At 46.5% G+C, this 19,143-nt stretch overlaps 20 non-coding genes and 1 pseudogene across 20 annotated transcripts; all 21 read left to right on the top strand.

The window, feature by feature from the left end:
* The first annotated feature begins 4,301 nt into the window (after positions 1-4,301).
* LOC116674327 (U1 spliceosomal RNA) lies at positions 4,302-4,472 on the top strand. The gene has a single exon (XR_004328067.1). It is a non-coding gene; the product is annotated as a U1 spliceosomal RNA (small nuclear RNA).
* Positions 4,473-4,873: 401 nt separating this feature from the next.
* Positions 4,874-5,033, top strand: LOC116674320 (U1 spliceosomal RNA). Its single transcript, XR_004328060.1, has one exon. It is a non-coding gene; the product is annotated as a U1 spliceosomal RNA (small nuclear RNA).
* Positions 5,034-5,419: 386 nt separating this feature from the next.
* On the top strand, positions 5,420-5,579 carry LOC116674338 (U1 spliceosomal RNA). The gene has a single exon (XR_004328074.1). It is a non-coding gene; the product is annotated as a U1 spliceosomal RNA (small nuclear RNA).
* Positions 5,580-5,975: 396 nt separating this feature from the next.
* LOC116674349 (U1 spliceosomal RNA) lies at positions 5,976-6,146 on the top strand. The gene has a single exon (XR_004328081.1). It is a non-coding gene; the product is annotated as a U1 spliceosomal RNA (small nuclear RNA).
* Positions 6,147-6,529: 383 nt separating this feature from the next.
* LOC116674333 (uncharacterized) lies at positions 6,530-6,683 on the top strand (annotated as a pseudogene).
* Positions 6,684-7,066: 383 nt separating this feature from the next.
* Positions 7,067-7,234, top strand: LOC116674313 (U1 spliceosomal RNA). The gene has a single exon (XR_004328053.1). It is a non-coding gene; the product is annotated as a U1 spliceosomal RNA (small nuclear RNA).
* A 383-nt stretch (positions 7,235-7,617) lies between these two features.
* On the top strand, positions 7,618-7,784 carry LOC116674282 (U1 spliceosomal RNA). The gene has a single exon (XR_004328030.1). It is a non-coding gene; the product is annotated as a U1 spliceosomal RNA (small nuclear RNA).
* Positions 7,785-8,187: 403 nt separating this feature from the next.
* LOC116674260 (U1 spliceosomal RNA) lies at positions 8,188-8,346 on the top strand. Its single transcript, XR_004328017.1, has one exon. It is a non-coding gene; the product is annotated as a U1 spliceosomal RNA (small nuclear RNA).
* Positions 8,347-8,737: 391 nt separating this feature from the next.
* LOC116674259 (U1 spliceosomal RNA) lies at positions 8,738-8,901 on the top strand. Its single transcript, XR_004328016.1, has one exon. It is a non-coding gene; the product is annotated as a U1 spliceosomal RNA (small nuclear RNA).
* Positions 8,902-9,282: 381 nt separating this feature from the next.
* Positions 9,283-9,449, top strand: LOC116674314 (U1 spliceosomal RNA). Its single transcript, XR_004328054.1, has one exon. It is a non-coding gene; the product is annotated as a U1 spliceosomal RNA (small nuclear RNA).
* Positions 9,450-9,831: 382 nt separating this feature from the next.
* Positions 9,832-9,992, top strand: LOC116674337 (U1 spliceosomal RNA). The gene has a single exon (XR_004328073.1). It is a non-coding gene; the product is annotated as a U1 spliceosomal RNA (small nuclear RNA).
* Positions 9,993-10,387: 395 nt separating this feature from the next.
* Positions 10,388-10,546, top strand: LOC116674279 (U1 spliceosomal RNA). The gene has a single exon (XR_004328028.1). It is a non-coding gene; the product is annotated as a U1 spliceosomal RNA (small nuclear RNA).
* Positions 10,547-10,920: 374 nt separating this feature from the next.
* LOC116674323 (U1 spliceosomal RNA) lies at positions 10,921-11,081 on the top strand. Its single transcript, XR_004328063.1, has one exon. It is a non-coding gene; the product is annotated as a U1 spliceosomal RNA (small nuclear RNA).
* A 4,386-nt stretch (positions 11,082-15,467) lies between these two features.
* On the top strand, positions 15,468-15,626 carry LOC116674292 (U1 spliceosomal RNA). The gene has a single exon (XR_004328036.1). It is a non-coding gene; the product is annotated as a U1 spliceosomal RNA (small nuclear RNA).
* Positions 15,627-16,035: 409 nt separating this feature from the next.
* On the top strand, positions 16,036-16,199 carry LOC116674288 (U1 spliceosomal RNA). Its single transcript, XR_004328033.1, has one exon. It is a non-coding gene; the product is annotated as a U1 spliceosomal RNA (small nuclear RNA).
* A 386-nt stretch (positions 16,200-16,585) lies between these two features.
* LOC116674268 (U1 spliceosomal RNA) lies at positions 16,586-16,747 on the top strand. Its single transcript, XR_004328020.1, has one exon. It is a non-coding gene; the product is annotated as a U1 spliceosomal RNA (small nuclear RNA).
* A 428-nt stretch (positions 16,748-17,175) lies between these two features.
* LOC116674273 (U1 spliceosomal RNA) lies at positions 17,176-17,339 on the top strand. Its single transcript, XR_004328023.1, has one exon. It is a non-coding gene; the product is annotated as a U1 spliceosomal RNA (small nuclear RNA).
* A 387-nt stretch (positions 17,340-17,726) lies between these two features.
* LOC116674270 (U1 spliceosomal RNA) lies at positions 17,727-17,886 on the top strand. The gene has a single exon (XR_004328022.1). It is a non-coding gene; the product is annotated as a U1 spliceosomal RNA (small nuclear RNA).
* A 109-nt stretch (positions 17,887-17,995) lies between these two features.
* LOC116674344 (U1 spliceosomal RNA) lies at positions 17,996-18,160 on the top strand. Its single transcript, XR_004328078.1, has one exon. It is a non-coding gene; the product is annotated as a U1 spliceosomal RNA (small nuclear RNA).
* Positions 18,161-18,272: 112 nt separating this feature from the next.
* Positions 18,273-18,434, top strand: LOC116674336 (U1 spliceosomal RNA). Its single transcript, XR_004328072.1, has one exon. It is a non-coding gene; the product is annotated as a U1 spliceosomal RNA (small nuclear RNA).
* A 374-nt stretch (positions 18,435-18,808) lies between these two features.
* LOC116674311 (U1 spliceosomal RNA) lies at positions 18,809-18,974 on the top strand. Its single transcript, XR_004328052.1, has one exon. It is a non-coding gene; the product is annotated as a U1 spliceosomal RNA (small nuclear RNA).
* Positions 18,975-19,143: the final 169 nt, after the last annotated feature.

The following is a 19,143-nucleotide window of genomic DNA, read 5'->3' as shown; positions in this document are numbered from 1 at the left end:
AAAAATAGCCAATAGTTACAAAAAATGTGCTTAAGCAATCAGACAAAACTGTAATTTACCTGACAGTAGCTGCAAGCAGTCATATTCATGGTTAACAGTTGAAAACATTCATTACAAATTCAGAAACAAATCACAGTCTGAACCTATGGTAACTTAAAACATTTTACAGCATACAGTAGTGTAAACAAATACTGCCATTTCTTAAAAACTAAATCTTTGATGATCAAAAAATCACAAAATTCTGAGGTGACTTTAGATTTAGTGTGCAACATTTCAGATTGTTATCTTAGAAGGATCATTTTTAAACATTCAATTCATAACTACAGTTATCTCAGGACACTTTACAGATAGAGTAGGTGACTAATAACTAAACTACTGGACCATTGCCTTTGAGTCACTGACTGATCACATTTACTTGATGGAAAATTGCTAATGCACTGTTTTTACGTGACTCGTGGATCTTGCGGTTTGATTCTCACTTTGGGTGCGAGAAGTCCGGAGTTAACTCCCGAACGAGCCCTGAAGGCAGGAGCTGTTAAAACCCTAATCTGTAATTTAAAGTCCAGTTTATCATTAAATTAACCCAGATACTGTCATATGTAATAAGTTTAGGAGCAAGCAAAATTATACTAGAGCATGTTGGCAATTTTTCATATCCTGCTTCAACTGCAAGCAACAGAAAGAACTGGGAAAGAATATGAGGAACAAACGAGTGGGACATGACTCTCCTTGGTCATTGGTCTAGGGTTGTGATTCTCATTTAGGGTGCTATAGGTCCCGAATGCAACCACTTTGCATAGAAGTGGAGGAATAGATTGAATAATCTGGTTTATTTATTGAATGTGATGGAAAAGAGAGTGTCATCCGTGAGGCAAATTCATCACAATATTACTTTCAACTTCAGAAGCGAGCTTTAAGAATATTATTTTGTGTAAATTGTAGACACCCCTCCCAATCGTTGTTTGCTCAGGCAAGTATTCTTAGTGTGTACCAAGTGAATCAACTTCAAATTGCTTTATTCGTTTATAGTTCTATAAAAAAGTTATTTCCCCAGCACTTCTGTAATATTTTTACTTTTATAATGAATTTCACCAGTATCCGACTCGTAGTAGTGGTCTTATTAGGCCTTCCTACTCTCGTACGACTCACACACAGTTTAGTGTATTATACAGAGGGACAAAGTTATGGAACAGTCTTCCCAATTCACTCATTGAGCTTTCTAAAGAACAGTTTAAACAGAGAGTAAAGTTGTTGCTTCTAAGTTGTCTGAACTTTCTGAAATTAAATGAAGGAAAAACTGAGGTGGTTGTTTTTGGAGCAAGAGAGGAACGATTAAAAGTCTGCGCTCAGCTTCAAACAACAATGTTAAAAACAACAGACAAAGCCAGAAATCTTGGTGTAGTCATGGACTCAGACCTGAACTTTAACAGCCACATTAAGACAATTACAAAGTCAGCCTACTATCATCTTAAGAATATATCAAGGGTTAAAGGACTTATGTGTCAACAGGATTTGGAAAAACTGGTCCATTCTTTCATCTTCAGTAGACTTGACTACTGTAACGGTGTTTTTACAGGTCTCCCTAAAAAATCAATCAGAGAGCTACAGCTGATTCAGAACGCTGCTGCTCGAGTCCTCACTAAGACCAGGAGACTGGATCACATCACTCCAGTTCTGAAGTCTTTACACTGGCTTCCTGTGTCTCAAAGAATTGATTTCAAAATACTCTTGCTAGTTTATAAATCACTTTACGGTTTAGGTCCAAAATATATTTCTGATCTGCTACTACACTATGAACCACCCAGACCTCTCAGGTCATCTGGGACAGGTCTACTTTCTGTCCCCAGAGTCAGAACTAAACAGGGTGAAGCAGCTTTCAGTTTCTATGCTCCTCATATCTGGAATAAACTCCCAGAAACCTGCAGATCCGCTGCTACTCTCGGTTCTTTTAAATCAAGGCTGAAGACCTTTCTTTTTGATGCTGCCTTTCTTTAAATGACTGCTCATTTCTTTAAATTTCTTATGCTGCACTGTAACTTTTATTCTTGTGTTTTATGTGTCTATTTTTTTAATTGTCTATTCATGTGTTTTACCGGTTTTTAATGCTTATGATTTTTAACTGTTTTTACTTGTGTTTTATCTGTTTAACTGATTTTGTGTAAAGCACTTTGAATTGCCCTGTTGCTGAAATGTGCTATACAAATAAAGCTGCCTTGCCTTGCCTTGAATTTTCCATATGGGTTTGTGCTCTAAATGTAATTTTAAATCGTTTTATACAATGAAATTAGTTTTTGTTTTGTTTTTGTTTTTTTGTTTTTATATAATAATATATAAGTTGTTTTTAAATTGTTAAATGTAATAGTTTCTATGGAGATTGACACTTATTAAGCTTTATAAGCTTAATAAGCTTATTAAACTCTTGAGGGTTTTTCGACAATTGTCCATCACATAATTTTTTGTGAAACATATAATACTGCTTTAATGTTTTTTGTTGTGAAAATAAAACAAATCAAAATCAAATCACTTCTTAGTGGCAAAATCCAGTCTGTGTTTTGGCAAAAACAATTGTGTCAAATTTTTCCTGTTTTCAAACAATATCGGAAAGCTGAATCCGGCAGGGGAGTCATGGAGTCAAGCTTCATTTCCTTGAAGGAAAGTTGCTAGAACTCTGTTTTACGTGGCACGTTGGTGTAGGGGTATGATTCTCGCTAAAAAGCTGATCTGAGTCAAATACAATTACAAAATGTGCAAGTTCATTACAATTCTGCTGTCACATTTGACAGAAAAATTCAAGTTTGAACGTTGGCAAAAGTACTCTGTCCTCCAATATAATCAAAGCTCAGTCCGACAGCGGAGCCAAAAAACAACTACATGCCAAAAAAACTACTTGACCATTGCCTTTTGATTCACTGACAGATCGCAGCCACATTTCTTTCATGGAAAATTGCTAGAACTCTGGGTTTCATGGCTCATTGGTCTAGGGTTATAATTCTCGCTTAGGGTGTGATAGGTCCCGGATGAGACTACTTTGCATAGAAGTGGAGGCATGGATTGAATAATCTGGTGTATTTATTGAATAAGATGGAAAAGAGTGTTATCTGCGAGGTAAATTCATCACAATATTACTATCACTTCTTAGTGGCAAAATCAAGTCTGTGTAAAAGAATATTACGTGTCAAATGTTTCCTGTTCTCAAAAGATATCGGAAAGCTGAATCGGGCAGTGGAGCCGTGAAAAGACACCATGCCCTAAGACCTACTTGACCATAGCCTTTCAGTCAGTGACGAATCCAAGCTAAAATAAATTTTTTCCATCTGCATTTCCTTTTTACCAAAAATTCACTTTCAATTTGGTTTAAAATGGTTTGTTTACGTAAAAAGCAGTCAGCGTCTCCAATATAACAGGAAGCTCAATATGGCAGTGGAGCCATCAAACCACAACATGCCAAACAAACTATTAACCATTGCTTTCAAGTCACGACGAATCACATTTCCTTGATGGAAAAAGTGCTTATTACTGCTTTACTGGCTTCATGGTCTAGGGGCGTGATGTCCACTTGGGTGCGAGAATTGGAGTTAACTCCTGGACGAGCCTGTGATGAAGTCCAGAGCTGTTTCATTTCATTTAATATTCATTATCAGGAAAAGTTAGAAAAGAGACTTACATTACAATTTAAAAAATGGGCCTGACTCAGGTTAAAAACTGGTTTCAGCAGGTTCCGTTCGCAGAAACATAAAACAGGGCCAGCACGTCAGACAGACTTATTAACAAGACATCGATGTAGTTGTTGATGTTAAAACCCCTAATCTGTAATTTAAAATCTAGTTTATCATCAAATTAACCCAGATAGTGTCATATTTATAGTAAAATAAAATAATTTAGGAGAACTGGTCTTCAGGACTATACTACCTGGAAGGGGAGATACCATGATAAAGAAGATGGTTCTACCGTCATGTGGTCCGGAGAGGCTTACAAGCAACTCTGCCCATGATGGACTATGCATTGTGTCATAAATTTGATGCCAGTGACGACATGGGGTGTGGCCTTTGGTTGTGACCGAGTTGGTGTTCTCCTTCCAAGGTTTTCTCTTTTGCGGGAATCAAGGACTTCAATTTTTCAAGCGGGCAGCTCAGGAAAGGCTTTTGTCTTTGCAGGCAGGTTCGTCTGACATGCAGACAGAAAACAGCTTGGCCCAGGTCTGCGATGGGAAAGCACGACACTCGGGTAGATGCATTTAGCAACAGTAGGCCAGAAACGGTCTGTGTTGGGAATGAAGTACTTTTTCTCTGCTCTTCAAACTCATACTTACCTGGCAAGGAGGAGATTACCATGATCAAGAAGGTGGTTCACCCAGGGCGAGGCTTAAACATTGCACCAAGTTAGGCGACCACTGCGAATTCCACAAATGTGGGAATCTAGACTGCATAATTTGTGGGTATCTAGTGGGGCGAAGGCGTTCGCGCTCTCCCCCTCAAATGATTTTGACAAAAAAAAAAAAAAAAAACATTCTTACCTCATGATGGCTGGGTGGGAGTGCATCGCAAGCACTTTGCGTGGGACTTGCATTTTGTCATAAATTGGGTGCCAGTGACGAATGGGGTGTGGCCTTTTGGTTGTGGACCGCGTTGGCGTGTTCTCCCTTCCAAGGTTTTTCTCTCTTGCCGGGAATCAATGTACTTCAATTTTTACATGCTCGGCATGCTCAGGTTAAAGGCTTTTGTGCAGCAGGTTTGCTTTCTGACATGCAGAAACAGCTTGCCCAGGTCTGCTACTGCGGAAAGCACTGAACTCTGATTATGTGCTTTTAGCAACCGTCAGCCAGAGTTCTGTAGTATGGGAAGGAAGCTCCTTTTTCTCTGGCTATGTCCCAACTCAACGTACCTGGCAGGGGAGATACCATGATCAAGGAGGTGGTTAACCCAGGGAGAGGCTACCATTGCACTCGGTTATGCTGACCCGGCGAATTCCCCAAATGTGGGAATCGACTGCCATTAATTTGTGGTAGTGGAGGACTGCGTTCGCGCTCTCCCCGAAACATACCTGTTGAATAAAAAAAAAAACAGTTCTTACTCATGATGTTCATGTAAGTCTCAAGCACACTTGCTGGACTATGCATTTTGTCATAAATTGGATGCCAGGACGATATGGGCTGTGGCCTTTGGTTGTGACCGAGTTGCGTGTGTCCCCAGTCCAGGTTTTTCTATCTTTGCTGGAAATCAATTGTATTCAATTTTCCAATGGGGCATGCTCAGGTTAAAGGCTTTTGTGAGCAGCGTTTGCTTTCTGACATGCTAGAAACAGCTTGCCCAGGAGGTCTGCTACTGGGAAAGCAATGAAATCTGGTATGATTGCATTTTAGCCAACGGTCTCGCACAGATATGTGTCTGGGAAGAAGTGCGTTTCCTGGCTCTGCAAACTCCTACTTACCTGCAGGGAGATACCCATGATAAGAAGGTGGTTTCACCCAGGGCGAGGCTTAACCCATTGCACTCGTTATGCTGAACCCTGCGAATCCCCAAATGTGGGAATCTCGACTGCCATACTTGTGGTGTGGGGGACTGCGTTCGCGCTCTCCCCTAAACATGTGTTGAAAAAAAAAAAAAAAACAAACGGTCTTACTAATGATGTCCTGTTAGAAGGGCATGCAAAGCAATCTTTGCTGGACTATGCATTTTGTCAAAAATTGGATGCCAGTGACGATGGGTGTGGCCTTTGGTTGTGGGAACGAGTTGAGTGTTCTCCTTCCAAGTGTTTTCTCTCTTTGCGGAATCAAATGTACTCTCAATTTTTCCCACTGCTGGCATGCTCAGGTTTAAAGGCTTTGGAGCAGGTTTGCTTCGACATGCATAAAACAGCTTGCCAAGGTCTGCTACATGCGGAAAGCACTGAACTCTGGTATGTATTGGCTTTTTAGCACCGTCAGCCGAGTTCTGTAGTCTGGGAAATGAAAGTCTTTTCTCTGGCTCTTCCAACTCATACTTCCTGGAAGGGGAGATTACCCATGATCAATGAAGGTGGTTCCACCAGGCTATTGCTTACCTTTTTGTATTGCACTACGGTATATGCTGACCCCTGCGAATTCCAAATGGGGGAATCTCGGACTGCATAATTTGTGGTAGTGGGGACTGCGTGCGCGCTCTCCCCGAACATAATGATGAAAATAAAACAGTTATTACCTATGATGTCTGTAGAGTGCAGGCAAGGCAACTTTGCCTGGACTATGCAGTTTGTCATAGATTTGGATGCAGTGACGACGGGGTGTGGCTTTGGTTGTGGGACCGAGTGAGTGTTCTCCATTCCAGTTTTTCTATCTTTTGCGGGAAGTTCCAATGTACTTCAATTTTTCCAATGCTGAATGATAGGTTAAAGGACTTGTTGTGACAGCAGGTTTGCTTATGACATGCAGAAACAGCTTGCCCAGGTGCTACTGCGGAAGAAAGCCACGAACTGGTATGATGAATTTTTAGCAACCGGTAAGCAGAGTTCTGTGTCTGGGAAATGAAGTCCTTTTCTCGGGCTCTTCCAACTCATACTTAACTGCAGGGAGATACCATGATAAGAAGGTGGTTCACCAGGCGGGCGTTTAACCATGCACTCCGGTTAGCGACCCGCGAATGCCCAAATGTGGGAATCTCGACTGCATAATTTGTGGTAGTGGGGGACTGCGTTCGCGCTCTCCCCCGAACATACTGTTGAAAAATTAAATCGTTCTTACCTCATGATGTCCTGTAGAATGCATGCAAGCAACTTTGCTGGACTATGCATTTTGTCATAAATTTGGATGCCAGTGACGAATGGGTGTGGCCTTTTGGTTGTGAAAGAGTTGCGTGTTCTCCCTTCCAAGGTTTTTCTCTCTTTGCGGGAATCAATGTACTTCAATTTTTCCAATGCTGGCATGCTCAGGTTAAAGGCTTTTGTGCAGCAGGTTTGCTTCCTGACATGCAGAAACAGCTTGCCCAGGTCTGCTACTGCGGAAAGCACTGAACTCTGGTATGATGCATTTTAGCAACCGTCAGCCAGAGTTCTGTGTCTGGGAATGAAGTCCTTTTCTCTGGCTCTTCCAATCATACTACCTCGGCAGGGGAGATACCACGATCCAGGAAGGGGTTCGCCCAGGGCCCGAGGGCTAAACCCATTGCACTCCGGTTATGCTGACCCCTGCGAATTCCCCAAATGTGGGAATCTCGACTGCATAATTTGTGGTAGTGGGGGACTGCGTTCGCGCTCTCCCCTGAACATAATGTTGAAAAAAAACCAGTTCTTACCTCATGATGTCCTGTAGAGTGCATGCCAGCAACTTTGCTGGACTATGCATTTTGTCATAAATTTAGATGCCAGTGACGAATGGGTGTGGCCTTTTGGTTGTGACCGAGTTGCGTGTTCTCCCTTCCAAGGTTTTTCTCTCTTTGCGGGAATCAATGTACTTCAATTTTTCCAATGCTGGCATGCTCAGGTTAAAGGCTTTTGTGCAGCAGGTTTGCTTACTGACATGCAGAAACAGCTTGCCCAGGTCTGCTACTGCGGAAAGCACTGAACTCTGGTATGATGCATTTTAGCAACCGTCAGCCAGAGTTCTGTGTCTGGGAATGAAGTCCTTTTCTCTGGCTCTTCCAACCATTACTTACTGGCAGGGGAGAAGATTACATGATCAAGGAAGGTGGTCAACCAGGGCGAGGGCTAACAATTGCACTCGGTTATGCTGGACCCCCTGCGAAGCCACAAATGTGGGAATCTCGGACTGCAAATTGGTTGGTAGTGGGGGACTGCGTTAGCGCTCCTCCCACCAAAACATACTGTTGAAAAATAAACAGTTCTTACCTCATGATGTCCTGTAGAGTGCATGAAAGAAAATTTGCTGGGACTAGCATTTTGTCAGTAAAAATTGGATGCCAGTGACGAATGGGTGGCCTTTTGGTTGGGGACCGAGTTGCGTGTTTCTAACTTCCCAAGGTTTTTCTCTTCTTTGCGGGATGAATCACGTAACTGCAATTTTTCCACTGCGGCATTGACTCAGGTTAAAGGCTTTGTCAGCAGGTTTGATTCATGACTGCAGAAAACAGCTTGCCCAGTCTGCTACTGCGGAGGGGGAGGCGAAAGCACTGAAAATCTGGTTTGATGCATTTTAGCAACGTGCAGCCAGAGTTCGGTGTCTGGGAAGAAGTCTTTTCTCTGGCTCTTCCAAATCTCATACTACCGGAAGGGCGAGATACCATGATCAAGACGGTGGCTTTCACCAAGGGCGAGGCAACCATGCACTCCGGTTTATGCTGACCCTGCGAATTCCCAAAGGTGGGAATCTCGACTGCATAATGTGGTAGTGGGGGAATGCGTTCGAGCTCTCCCCTAACCTAATGTTGAAAAAAAAACCAGTTCTTACCCATGATGCCTGTAGAGTTGCCATGCCAGCAAACTTGTGGACTATGCATTTTGCAATAAAATTTAGATGCCCAAGTGACGGATTGGGGTGGCCTTTGGTTGTGACCGAGTTGTTGTGTTAGCCTCTTACAGGTTTTTCTCTCTTCGCGGGGAATCAATGTACTTCAAGTTTTCCAAATGACGGCATTTGCCAGGTTAAAGGCTTTGTGCAGCAGGTGGCTTTCCGAAATGCAGAAAACAGCTTGCCCCAGGTATGCCTTTACTGCGGAAAGCACTGAACTCTGGTATGATGAATTTTAGCAACCGTCAGCCAGAGTTCTGTGTCTGGGAATGAAGTCCTTTTCTCTGGCTCTTCCAACTCATACTTACCTGGCAGGGGAGATACCATGATCAAGAAGGTGGTTCACCCAGGGCGAGGCTTAACCATTGCACTCCGGTTATGCTGACCCCTGCGAATTCCCCAAATGTGGGAATCTCGACTGCATAATTTGTGGTAGTGGGGGACTGCGTTCGCGCTCTCCCCCGAACATACTGTTGAAAAAATAAATCGTTCTTACCTCATGATGTCCTGTAGAATGCATGCAAGCAACTTTGCTGGACTATGCATTTTGTCATAAATTTGGATGCCAGTGACGAATGGGTGTGGCCTTTTGGTTGTGAAAGAGTTGCGTGTTCTCCCTTCCAAGGTTTTTCTCTCTTTGCGGGAACAATGCTACGTCAATTTCCCAACTGTGGCATGCTAGGGTTAAAGGCTTGTGTGCAGCCAGGGTGCCTTCCTGACATGCGAAACAGCTGCCCAGGTCTGCTATGCGGAAAGCACGGAACTCTGGTATGTGCATTTAGCAACCGGTCAGCCAGCGGTCTGTGGTCTGGGAATTAACGTCCTTTTCTCTGGCTCTTAAACTCATACGTACCTGGAAGGGGAGATACATGATCGAGAAGGTGGTTTCAACCACGGGCGAGAGGCTTAACCATTGCACTCCGGTTATGCTGACCCCTGCGAATTCCCCAAATGTGGGAATCTCGACTGCATAATTTGTGGTAGTGGGGGACTGCGTTCGCGCTCTCCCCTGAACATACTGTTGAAAAATAAAAACAGTTCTTACCTCATGATGTCCTGTAGAGTGCATGCCAGCAACTTTGCTGGACTATGCATTTTGTCATAAATTTGGATGCCAGTGACGAATGGGTGTGGCCTTTTGGTTGTGACCGAGTTGCGTGTTCTCCCTTCCAAGGTTTTTCTCTCTTTGCGGGAATCAATGTACTTCAATTTTTCCAATGCTGGCATGCTCAGGTTAAAGGCTTTTGTGCAGCAGGTTTGCTTCCTGACATGCAGAAACAGCTTGCCCAGGTCTGATACTGCGGAAAGCACTGAACTCTGGTTAGTGAATTTAGCAACAGGTAAGACAGCGTTCTGGCTGGGAATGAAGTCCTGTCTCTGGCATCTTCCAACTCATACTTACATGGCAGGGGAGATACATGATACCGAGGGTTGGTGCACCAGGGCTGAGGCTTAACCATTTGCACTCCGGTTATGATGACCCTCGAATTCCCCAAATGTGGAATCTCGACTGCATAATTTTGTAGGTGGGGGACTGCGTTAGCGCTCTCCCCCAAACATACTGTTGAAAAAATAAACCGTTCTTACCTCATGATGTCCTGTAGAGTGCATGCAAGCAACTTTGCTGGACTATGCATTTTGTCATAAATTTGGATGCCAGTGACGAATGGGTGTGGCCTTTTGCGTTGTCTGGACCAGAAGTAGGTGCGTGTCTCCCTTCCAAGGTTTTTCTCTCTTTGCGGGAATCACTGTACTTCAATTTTTCCCATGATGGCATGCTCAGGTTAAAGGCTTTGCGCGGCAGGTTTGCTTTTCTGAATCTGCAGAATAGAAAAAGCTTGCCCAGTTGATACTGCTGAAAGGCACTGTAACTCTTGGTATGATGCATTTTAGCAACCGTCGACGATTTCTGTGTCTGGGATCAAGTCCTTTTTCGGGCTCTCCAACCACTTACTACATGGCAGGGGAGATACCATGATCAAGAAGGGGTCAACCAGGCGAGGCTAACCCATTGCACTCGGTTATGCGCCGCCCTATGGATTCCCCAAATGTGGGAATCTCGGACTGCATAATGTGTGTAGTGGGGGACTGAGTTCGCGCCTCTACCCGAAACTAATGTTGAAAAAAAACAGTTCTTACCCAGATGTCCGTAGAGGGCCGCAAGCAACTTGTGGACTAGACAATTTTGTCATAAATTTGGATGCCAGTGACGAATGGGTGTGGCCTTTTGGTTGTGACCGAGTTGAGTGTTCTCCCTTCCAAGGTTTTTCTCTCTTTGCGGGAATCAATGTACTTCAATTTTTCCAATGCTGGCATGCTCAGGTTAAAGGCTTTTGTGCAGCAGGTTTGCTTCCTGACATGCAGAAACAGCTTGCCCAGGTCTGCTACTGCGGAAAGCACTGAACTCTGGTATGATGAATTTTAGCAACCGTCAGCCAGGTTCTGGGTCTGGGAATGAAGTCCTTTCTCTGGCTCTCCAACTCATACTTAGCTGGCAGGGGAGTACCATGAACAAGAAGGTGGTTCACCGGGCGAGGCTAACCATTGCACTCCGTTATGCTGACCCCTGCGCGAATTCCCCAAATGTGGGAATCTCGACTGCAATAATTTTGGTAGTGGGGGACTGCGTTCACGTCTGCCCCGACATAATGTTGCAAAATTAAAATCGTGATTAACCTAATGATGTCTGTAGAATGCATGCAAGCACTTTGCTGGACTATGCCTTTTGTTCATAAATTGGAGATGCCAGTGACAGAGTTATGGGTTGGCATTTTGGTTTGTGAAAGAGTTGCGTGTTCTCCATTCCAAGTTTTTCTCTCTTTGCGGGAATCAAGTTACTTCAATTTTTCCAATGCTGGAATGCTCAGTTACAGGCTTTTGTGCAGGAAGGTTTCTCCGGACATGCCGATGAAACGATTGCCAGTACTGCTACTGCGGGAAAGACGAACTCTGGTAGATGCATTTTATGCAACCGTAAGCAGGGTCCTGGTGGGGTGGTCTGGAACCATTTCTCTTGTACTGTGTCGATCGAGGAGAAACCATGACGACCACCACAGGGTTCTGCCAAGGGCCGGCTGATAACAGATGTGGTTGATGGGCACAGGCATGGGAAGTGATCGGGACCCGGGACGAATTTTGACACCCCGAGGCGCTGCGTGGGAGTAGGGCGCCCGCGAATGGGAAAACAAGGCAGAACAGGCCTGGTGATGGTGGCGGTGGAGGGGTTATCCTAACAGGCAGACGGCAGGGGTGGGCGGAGGAGGAAGAGGTGGAAGAGCTGTGGCCGTCGTCACCCAAGCCCTGGTGGTCATGTACCTTCAAGCCTTGTGCCAGGACTAGTGCTGGGCGTGGGGGACGAACCCTCCATAACGCGGTAGTCAGGTGGTGGGAGGACGGCAGGCTGGCAGTGGGCGGAGGAAGCTTTTCAGGATCAAGACACCGAGTTCGCGTCTGGAGATGACGGATGGTGCATGGTGGCGTGCACGGTTAACCAGCCTATCTTGCCGGCGGATGGAAGTCCCTCACTGTTTGTTGCTTATTTTGGGAGAGGGATCTGCTCGCACAGGAATGGGTCAGCCACACAAGACTCTGTGGCCTGATCCTGTCATTAGGCATAAGGATCTGGTTTTATCGGCCCCGGCTGGAGCGGAGGCCTTAGGGACCCGACGCCAGCAACACGGGAGTTGACACAAGAACAATATGAGGCGGATTGTTTGCATACTGATGTCCTGCTGTGCTGGCACGCGTACCTTTGTGGCCATTCTGACTCTATGGATCAAGGCGGCGCAGCAAGACATCACTCTTGGTTCGGCAGTACAATGTGTTGCCCCAGGGTGTCGGTACAGGGTGGTATTCTGCGGCTGCTTGTCGTGCTCCTCCAACCGCATCCAGGATTGCAAGGACCATGTTCCTTTGATCGTGTAGGAGCTAGCTTCAGGTCTGTCAAGTCCGACTCCACCATGCGCGAAGCACAGAAGCCTCCAGCTTCTTAAACCCGGGCAGAGGATTGTCACTGCAGATCATCCTCCTGTAAATTCACACACACGGAGACATCCCACCACCAGAGAAAAGAGGTACAGTTCCAAGTGCGTTACAAAGTATCTGGTTTTTATGCGGTACATGGTATAACGCTTATTTATTATTCTAATCAGGACAAGGTAGAGTACTCTACTCACAAATGCGGAACCGTGAGGCCCGTTGGTTGAGGACACTAGTGTAGCTAATTGATCGTTCATGCTGGATTAATGTCATGGGTGGGTCAACAGCAGGATGGTCCGGCGCCTGGTACGACTCGTCAGCTTCGGCTAAGAATCTGGGTCGGCCAGAGACTGCCCGGGTGTCTGAATGACCTCCTCTCTCTGGGCCCGGGGGACCGGCACCGTGGACGATGCCCTATAAGAAGAGAAGGCATCTCCCGTCGCTCTGGCTGAAAAGAATATTCCAGCCAAGCAGGGCCGTCCCACAGTCACCCCAGAAGCAACCCCCCGGACGGCGGCACACGCGCGCCCGGACACGTTCTCCTCCACACAGTCCTCACCAAACCCAGCAGCTGCGAGAGAGGGCATTCGACAGGCGGTAATGAGTGGCGCCGCCCCCCCAGTGACTCCGGTGGTGCAGGACCCACACGCATAAATTACAGGCGTCTCCGGAGCTTGCGGTTGAGTTCCACTGGCATTACAATGAGGGGGTAGACAGGTAAGGCCGTGCCCGCACAGTGTGGACCTGAACAATTCCCCCACAACAACAGGTATAGGTATTATTGGGAGGTAGCACAAATAGTATACAAGGGAATCTGACTTAGGATTCTCTTCTTGTTTGCAAGAGTTAAAACCCACCCCCCCCCCCCCCTCACTTATAATATTAAAAACAAAAAGATAGTATACCAGTAATAACAAATGGAGTTTTTAATAGAGAAAATTATACAACCAACAATGAATGAGAGAGGTAAGTGAATAGGGCATAGTGTTATGAGATTAAGATGTAAATTTCAAAAACAGGCAAGGAAGTTCAGTGCAATGGGAGGTCCATATAGCTAATAATCTAAAAGGTGAAAGGTATGAAATATCTCATGATTCGGTACATGAACAGGAAGTGTGATTGGCTTTATTAGTGACGGGGTAGGGGCTATTCTTACCAGTATTATTTAACCGTAGTTCCAAAAGTGAAGTGTGGTATTTTAGGCTGTTAAAGAAGTCATTTGCCCTTTTAGATACCTGGAATTTAATATGGGGGGCCAGTGACTTGTGGAACCCCTTCCAGGCTTGTGGCTCCCAAGCAGGGCCCTTGTAATACGTGTAGGTCCCACCCATTGATGGTACGTGTGCTGAGCAACCCGGGTGACAGCGCAATGCCCTGGTGGGAACAACCTGGATGAATTCCATGTGTGTGCCGCTGCTGGCTGGCCCACATCTAAGCAATGGTGCTGTAAACATTAAGACACACACACACACACCAGGACGACACACACACAGGTGCTGGTGAGCTGTTGCTTGTTTTGCACATTGTGTGTGCTGGTGTGTGTGTGGGTGTGTGTGTGTGTTGTGTGTGTGCGGATTTTTGTCTGTGGGCGCATGATGATAGGGAGGTGTGTTTTTTCTACCAGGGGACCTTCTCAAAGAGGCTGACGCGCTATCGAGAGCCCTGCTCTGGACCGCTTGAGCTCTCACAGAAAGTTGTGTGGGAACAAAGACGAGAATGTCTCCTGGGGACAAGGGTGAGGAACGCCGAAATACATGTCGTTGCCAGCTGGTCTCGGGAGATGTAAGCCCGGACCAACATCATCGGTCGTCACCACCGCCACGTTTGTGGTCGGGTCTTGGCCCTCACAGCCGTGATTGAGTAGCTGGATGGTCCTCGAAGGTATAGCCAGCAACTTGCCATGCCCAGCGCAGGAATTGAAGGCGGCATTACTTGGAGTGGGCCGCGGTCCGCAGAGCAGCATCGAAGCGATGGAGCAGTGGAAAATAATGTCCAGCCTACCCACCCTCCGTTTGTCCACCCAAGGCTGGATAGAAGAGCGTCTACGACTTTCGGCCGTTCGGACCTGTGCCTTGCAGCACAGCACCCCCTGTCATGTAAAGGATCTTGGGTACGGGTGATTGGCGAGGCCGGAACCGCTCCACCACGCCAGGACACATGGCGGCCCCACACGCCACCCGCCACCAGGTATCCTCTCAAGGGGAGGACAAAGGACACAATCTGGGAGAAGCTACCCCGTTTGTCCGCGATGTGGTGAAACAGGGTGCACTCGAGATAGAGAACTTGCATCCCCAGACAATGTCTTCACAACCTACAAAACAAAACAAACAAATACACACAGTTAAGTTAGTTTTGCATAATGTTAGTGATTCCCTGTTGACCATTGTATCGTCCCACACTTTGGTTAACTTGCACTTGCCAGTGACAGCGTGTGTGGCAATACAGGCCATTTTCAGGGACGAAGGCCAAACGTGGACGAGTTATCTGGCCTCCGGTGAGTCCTGAACGTTGTTGCCCTGTGCCCAAGGACGGAAGGCAGTGCCGCAGGAGAAGTGCGCAGGGGAGCTCCTGGGATAGATCCGGTGATGATGACCTTGCGAATTCCCCAACACCAGTGGGGATCGCGACGGGCATAATTTGTGGTAAGGGGGGATGAGTTCGCGCTCGCCCCTGAACCATAATGTTGAAAAAAAACAGTTCTTACCTCATGATGTCATGTAGAGTGCATGCAAGCCAACTTTGCTGGACTAGGCATTTTGTCATAAATTTGGATGACAGTGAAGAATGGGTGTGGCCGTTTGAGTTGGACCCGAGTTGGTGTTCCCACTTCCACGGTTTTCTATCTTTGCGGGAAGTCAATGTACTTCAATTTTTCCAATTCTGCATTGACAGGTTAAAGGCTTTGTGCAGCAGGTTGGCTTTCTGACATGCAGACAACAGCTTGCCCAGGTATTTACTGCGGGAAAGCACTGATAACGATGGTAGGATGCATTTTAGCAACCGTTCGCCGAGTTCTGGCTGGAATCAAGTCCTTTCTCTGGCTCTTCCAACTCATCTTACCTGGCCAGGGGAGATACCATGTCAAGAAGGGTGGTGACCCAGGGGCGAGGCTTAACCATGCTACTCCGTTATGCGACCTCTGCGAATTCCCAAAATGTGGGAATCCGACTGAATAATTGTCGTGTGGGGGACTGCGTTTCGCGATCTCCATGAAATAAATGTTGAAAAAAAAACAGTTCTTACCTCATGATGTCCTGTAGAGTGCATGCAAGCAACTTTGCTGGACTATGCATTTTGTCATAAATTTGGATGCCAGTGACGAATGGGTGTGGCCTTTTGGTTGTGACCGAGTTGAGTGTTCTCCCTTCCAAGGTTTTTCTCTCTTTGCGGGAATCAATGTACTTCAATTTTTCCAATGGCGGCCCCCCCCCCCCCCCCCCCCCCCCATGCTCAGTTCCTAAAGGCTTTTGTGCAGCAGGTTTGCTTTATGACATGCAGAAACAGCTTGCCCAGGTCTGCTACTGCGGAAAGCACTGAACTCTGGTATGATGCATTTTAGCAACCGTCAGCCAGAGTTCTGTGTCTGGGAATCAAGTCCTTTTCTCTGGCTCTTCCAACTCATACTTACCTGGCAGGGGAGATACCATGATCAAGAAGGTGGTTCACCCAGGGCGAGGCTTAACCATTGCACTCCGGTTATGCTGACCTCTGCGAATTCCCCAAATGTGGGAATCTCGACTGCATAATTTGTGGTAGTGGGGGACTGCGTTCGCGCTCTCCCCTGAACATAAAATGTTGAAAAAAAAACAGTTCTTACCTCATGGTGTCCTGTAGAGTGCATGCAAGCAACTTTGCTGGACTATGCATTTTGTCATAAATTTGGACAGTGCCAGTGACGAATGGGTGTGGCCTTTTGGTTGTGACCGAGTTAGTGTTCTCCCTTCCAAGGTTTTTCGCTCTGCGGGATCAATGTACTTCAGTTTTCCAAGGATGGCATGATCAGGTTAAAGGCTTTTGTGCAGCAGGTTGTTCCGACATGCAGAACACGCTTGCCCAGGTCTGCCCTACTGCGGGAAAGCACTGAACTCTGGTATGATGAATTTTAGCAACACCGTCACGCCAGAGTTCTGTGTTGGGAAATGAAGTCCTTTTCTCTGGCTCTTCCAACTCATACTTACTGGCAGGGAGCGAACCATGATACAGAAGGTGGTTCACCCAGGGCGAGGTTAACCATTGGCACGCCGGTTAGATGGACCATCGCCGAATTCCCAAATGTGGGAATCTCGACTGCATAATTTGTTGGTAGTGGGGACTCGTTCGCGCTCTACCCCGAACATACGGTTTGAAAAAATAAATCGTTCTACTCAGATTCCTGTAGTATGAATGCGGGGGGTGGGGGGGGTGGGGCCCGGGTAAGCAACTTTGCTGGACTATGGCATTTGGTCATATAAATTTGGATGCCAGTGGACGAAGGGGGGGTGTGGCGCTTTTGGTTGTGAAAAGAGTTAGTGTTCTCCCTTCCAAGGTTTTTCTATCTTTGCGGGAATCAATTGTACTTCAATTTTTCCAATGCGGCATGCTTAGGTTAAAGGCTTTTGTGCAGCCGGTTTGGCTTCCTGACAATGCAGAAAAGCTTGGCCCCAGGCTGCTATGCAGACGGAACGAAAGCACTCGAACTCTGGGATGATGCATTTAGCAAACCGTTTTCATGCCAGAGTTCTGTGTATGGGAAGAAGTCTGTTCTCTGGCTCTTCCAACTAATACTTACATTGGCAGGGGAGCTAACATGATCAAAGGTGGTCACCCAGGGCGAGGCTTAACCATTGCAACTCCGGTATGCTGAACCCTGAATTCCCCAAATGTGGAATCTCGACTGAATTAAATTTGGTGGGGTAGTGGGGGACTGCGTTAGCGCTCTCCCCGGAACATAATGTTGAAAAAAAAACCAGTTCTACCTCATGATGTCCTGTAGGAGTTGCTGCCCAGCAACTTGCGGACTATGCATTTTGTCATAATTAGATTTGCCAGTGGACGAATGGGGTGTGCCTTTTGGTTGTGGACGTAAGGTGAGTTTCTCCATTCAGGTTTTTTCTATCTTTGACGGGAATCAAGTACTCACTTTTCCAATGCTGCATGAATCAGGTTAAAGGCTTTGTGCAGCAGGTGCTTTCGAATGACAGAAAAACAGCTTTGCCAGGGTATGATCTGCGGAAGGAAAGCACTGAACTCTGGTATGAATGCATTTAGCAACCAGTCAGGCCAGAGTTCAGTGTCTGGGAATGAAAGTCCTTTTCTCTGGCTTTCCAAACTATTAATTACTGGCAGGGATGAATAACATGATCAAGATGGTGGTTCACCAGGCGAGCTTAACCATTCACTCGGTTATGCGGAACCCTGCGAATTCCCAAATGCGTGGATCTCGACTGCTTAATTTGTGCGGTAGTGGGGGACTGCGTTCGCGCTCTCCCAGACCTACGTGAAAAAAATAAAGTTCTACTCCTGATTGGCCTGTAGAGTGCATGAAGCCAGAAGTTCTGTGTCTCTGGGAATCCAAAGGCCTGTCTCGCTCTTTCCAACTCCATACTTACCTGGCGGGGAGATACCATGGCAAAAGGTGGTTCACCCAGGGCGAGCGGCTTATACCATTGCACTCCGGTTATGCGGACCCCTGACGAATTCCCCAAATGCGGGAATCTCGACCTGCATAATGGGGGTAGGGCGGGACTGCGTTCGCGCTCTCCCCTGAACATACTGTTGAAAAAATAAACAGTTCTTACCTCATGATGTCCTGTAGAGTGCATGCCAGCCAGAGTTCTGTGTCTGGGAATCAAGTCCTTTTCTCTGGCTCTTCCAACTCATACTTACCTGGCAGGGGAAGGACCATGAGCAAGGAAGGTGGTTCACCCAGGGCGAGGGCTTTAACATTGGCACTCCGGTATGCTGACCCCTGCGTAATTCCCCAAATGGGGAATCTCGACGCATATGTGTGGTAGTGGGGGAGCGTTCGCGCTCTCCCAAACATCTGTTGAAAAAAATAAACAGTTCTACCTCTGATGTCCTGTACTGAGTGTCATGCAAGCAACTTTGTGGATCGCAATTTGTCATAATTTGGATGCCAGGACCGAATGGGTGGGCCTTTTGGTTGTGAACCGAGTTGCGTTGTCTCCCTTCCTAAGGTTTTCTCTCTTTGCGGTAATCAAGTACTTCAATTTTTCCAATGCTGGCGATGCTCAGGTTAAAGCTTTGTGCAGCAGGTTTGCTTTTCTGACAGCAGAAACACGCTTGCCCAGGTCTGCTTACTGCGGAAAGCACTGGAACTCGTGTATGTGCATTTTAGCAAACCGTCAGCCAGAGTTCGTGTCGGGGAATGAAGTCTTTTCTCTGGCTCTTCCACTATATACCTGGCAGGGAGATACCATGCTCAAGAAGGTGGTTCACACCAGGGAGAGGCTTAAACCATTGCACTCCGGTTATGCTGACCCCTGCGAATTCCCCAAATGTGGGAATCTCGACTGCATAATTTGTGGTAGGGGGGGGACTGCGTTCGCGCTCTCCCCCAACATACGGTTTGAAAACAATAAACAGGTTCGACCTAATGATGTTCCTGTAGAGTTGCATGCAAGCAACTTGCTGTGGGACAGCATTTTTCATACATTTGGAGGCAGTGACGAATGGGTGTGCCTTTGGTTGTGAACCGAGTTGCGTGTTCTCCCTTCCAAGTTTTTCTC

Source organism: Etheostoma spectabile, chromosome 24, assembly GCF_008692095.1.
Source record: "Etheostoma spectabile isolate EspeVRDwgs_2016 chromosome 24, UIUC_Espe_1.0, whole genome shotgun sequence".
Lineage (NCBI taxonomy): Eukaryota > Metazoa > Chordata > Actinopteri > Perciformes > Percidae > Etheostoma > Etheostoma spectabile.
The sequence above is the reverse complement of the archived record's forward strand: the minus strand, read 5'-3'. Positions and strand labels throughout refer to the sequence as shown.